General features: G+C 43.4%; 1 pseudogene; it reads left to right on the plus strand.

Annotated features, from left to right (window-relative positions):
• The first annotated feature begins 1,588 nt into the window (after window positions 1-1,588).
• On the plus strand, window positions 1,589-3,754 carry LOC116755477 (annotated as a pseudogene).
• The last annotated feature ends 294 nt before the right edge of the window (window positions 3,755-4,048 follow it).

Here is a 4,048-nt window from a genome sequence, read left to right on the forward strand (position 1 = left end):
AGGTAGAGAATTTGCCGGTAGTTGTAAGAAGAGTTGGCCTTTGGAGACACATTAATATTTTTGCACCTGAATAATAAACAATAATAATTAAAAGGCGGTCCTTCATACAGATCTGGTATAAGGTATATGCTCGGTAAAAGATGAATGAATATGTGACCTTTACTAAGAAGCCACAAGGTACAGTACTAGGATTATACCTGTAATCCCATAGCTCCCTTGGTCAGTCTCAAGCTTGCCAGATACGTATATCTGTTGCCTCTACTAGACTCTGAGGGCCCCTTAAGCAAGGACAATTTGTCTTACAGCACTTAGCAAAGTACTTTGGATATGGTATATACTCAATGCAAATTTGCTGAGTTTAATTTAATTTAGAGATACCAGCTTCAAGAAATTCCTGCTTTCAAAATATTTGCAGTACATGGGGGAAACAAAGCTAATCAACTTTAATAATTATACACATTACAAAATTAATTATGCTTATTAATATGGAAATAATTCTAAGAATGCTTCTTAATATAAAACAGTAGAAACAATTCAGTTTTACCTTCATTAAATGCGTGTACATTTTTATCTTTCATTGCTCTCCCCTGTGGCCTAAAATTCACCTGTTTTTCCTATTTGATGGGGTAGTTCTACTCTCCTTTTCAAAACCACAGTTTTCCCCTTGCTCTCTGCATGGGTAGCTCTGTCCAGCCTTTGGGTCTCCGCTGGGTTTCACTTTGATATCTCCTGGACAGAGACTGAGATTAGGACTTAGGAAGGGATTCCTTAGAGAGAGAGTGGAGAAGAATGAGACAAGGAAGGAGGAAAATCCAATAAAGGACCCACTTATTGACTGGGTACGGTTATGGACTACTGGGGCTCCCTCCCCCTAGGAGCCCTCTGCTACATCATGTAGAATGTGCGTCAGAATTGTTCTCTAAAATGGTTGGAGTCTGGGGCCTTTATCCACCAACTTCTCTCCGTTTTTGGTTAACGGTTGCCCCTGGTGAATACTTCCAGTTTACCCTGCACCTGGCAGAGCAAGCTCCCAAAGAAATTCTGCCAAGAAAGCCCTGAGGCAGAATTAGTAGTGGGATGCTGTCCACAAGCAGGAGAACTGACCCCTACAGGTGCAGTGCAAATCGAATGCAGGTTAACACCCATGAGGCTTTGCTCATTAGGCTGCCACTAAAGCATTTTGCCTAACAATATTGATCAGCTTTAGTTTAATTATCAGGATATATCATTGTTTATCTTTGTTCATGAGCATCTAATGTTTGGGGAGCTTCTTTCTTCTGGAAACAGTACTGCAGTTTTCCTCTAGGAAAGCCACTTCTCTATTGACAGCTATTAGGCTTCAAAAGTAGAGTCCACTCCTCGTTCTAATAATGGCCAGGAAGCAGTGTGCTCCGCAGTCTAGTGGATATGTCTCTTGCTTCAATAGTGTTTGGACAGAACAGACCCAGAGACGCCCCTTCTTCCAGCCCCCATCCACCCTCCAACCTATTTATCACTTGCAACCTTTGGACCAACCACTTAGCTCTCCTCGGTCTTGGGGACCAGCCAACATCATTTTCTGAGCTTAGCTCCTTAACGCCAATCAACCATGAGCTCGCAGATTTGTCAAAATTATTCCACGGAGATAGAGGCTGTCATCAACCTCCCGGTCTACGTGCATCTGCGGGCCTCCTACACCTACTGTTACCCGAAAAACTGGGTTTGCCTCTTGGTGGGTGTCGAGTTAAAAGATACAACTGTGGAAGAACGTCACCCGCCGTATCAGTAAACAAAGGATGTTGCAGCCATCAATCCCTCAGTCACTGCAGCTGCCCCGACTGTGAATCTGATTCAGTATGGAGGCCCTAGACGGTTAAGGAATGATTTCAAAGAGCCCAGACTCTTGCATCTTCCCATACATAAAAAAGCACTAAAGTAACCCAAGATGTCTGTTTTTTTTTTAGACTCTTGCATCTTCCCATACATAAAAAAGCACTAAAGTAACCCAAGATGTCTGTTGTTTTTTTTTTTAATTAACAGTAATCTTTTGATGTTCCAACTACCTGGGTTTTGTTGCAAAAACTCTTTTGTATCCTGGTTCCTCCCTTACCTCTTTGGAGCAGTCCCACAGAGCTATCTGGGAGGCTGTCTTCCGGTCTTAAGTCCTCAGAAAGTCTGCTGAAATTTTCAACTTTTAGATTGTGCCATTTTTTTCAGTTGACACAACCAAACCAAAGATCAAGAAAAGGAAGGATTTATTACTTGCAGCAAGTAAGGAGAACACTGGGGATCTTTCCCAGGGCAGTGTCTCCCTAAACAGTAAAATTGAGGAAGCTAAGGGTACATGCATTTTCATGAAGGGACTTGGGTGGTCAAAAGACTCCAAGCTTTAGTTGATGGAAGTCACAGAGGTCCAGAAAAGGTTAACATCATCCTCCCTTAGGTTCCAGTTGATCTGGTGGTTGAGAGCTTCAGGTTAATCTTTACCATTGAAAGAGAACTGGGAGTTTTTACAACTGGTATATTATCTTTGCTATTGTTACTTCTCTTACTTGACAATAGTCGTTTGTTTCTGCATTCTTTTCCTCTCTTAAGATCATTAATTACTGAAATCTGTTCAAGGGCTAGCATTGTGGCCAGGCTTAGATCACAAAATGGCTTAGGCCAGAAATGGCTTATTTATGTCAAGAAAGCCATGATTGGTTCTTTCTCTGGGGACCCCCTACCCTATCTGCTTATACTAACTCTCTCTGGGCTTCTATTTTGACCTTGGCTACGATGTGTCTCTGCAGGTCGTGGGCCACTTTTCCCACAAATTGGTGGAGGAGAATCCCAAGGGTGCTGAGTGCCTCTTGAAGATGCAACACCAGCAGTGGCCTCACCCTCTTCCAGGACCTGCAGAAGCCATCCCAAGATGAGTGGGGTAAAACCCAGGCAGCTACGGAAGCCACCGTGCTCATGGAGAAAAACCTGACCCAGGCCCTTTTGGATCTACATGTGTTGGGTTCTGCCTGAGTAGACCCCCATCTCTGTGACTTCTTGGAGAGCCACTTCCTACAGGAGCAGGTGAAACTCATCAAGAAGATGGCAACTACCTGACTAACCTCCACAGGCTGGGGGCCCCGAGTCTGGGCTGGACGTGTATCTCTTCGAAAGTTTCACCCTCAAGCATGACTAGGAACCTCTGGAGCCCAGCAGCCTTTGAGGAGCCCCTCTGGTGTCAGGGCTTCTGCCTGAAGCCTCTCTCTCTGCAGCCACTAGGCTGCTTTTGAACCACCCTGGAGCCCTAACCCAAGCCCTGGACCAAATGGAAATAATAAAGCTTTTTGCAGCAAATAATAATAATAATAATAATAATAGTGGCTAGGAGGCTCCTGCTGAGCCAATCAGAGCATCATGTTCCCAATCAGCCAATGAGAAGCAATGAAATATATTCTAGGACTCCCAGTTGTAACACATTTGCTGCACTGAGGGGAGAACTAGTTTAAGGACTGAGCCCACACACGAAAAGCAGAACCAGGGGTGTAAGAGAAACAGCTTTTGGTGACATTGCTTGAGGTCCTAGATAAAACTTCATAGGTAGTGTCAACTGAAAAAATACACAATCTAAAATTTGAGAATTATGTTTTATTCCGTGGACAAAACTGAAGACTTAGGCCCAGGACACAGCATCTCATAGAGACTCTGAGAGACTTCTCCGAAGAGGTAAAGGAGGAGCCAGGATACACAGGAGTTTTTGCAACGAAGACCAGGTAGTCAGAACATCAAAACTTTACTGTTGGGGGACTTCCCTGGTGGTGCAGTGTTTAAGACTTCGCCTGCCAATGCAGGGGGTTCAGGTTTGATCCCTGGTCGGGGAGCTAAGAGCCCACATGCCTCACAGCCAAAAAACCAAAACATTAAAAAAAAAAAACAAAACCAGAAGCAATATCAAATTCAATAAAGACTTTAAAAATGGTCCACATCAAAATAAATAAATAAATAAAAGATTACTGTTAATTAAAGAAAACCAGACATCTCAAGTTAAGGAATTTCGCGCTTTTCTGTGTATGGGGAGATGCAAGAGTCT

Source organism: Phocoena sinus, chromosome 6 (genome assembly GCF_008692025.1).
Source record: "Phocoena sinus isolate mPhoSin1 chromosome 6, mPhoSin1.pri, whole genome shotgun sequence".
Lineage (NCBI taxonomy): Eukaryota > Metazoa > Chordata > Mammalia > Artiodactyla > Phocoenidae > Phocoena > Phocoena sinus.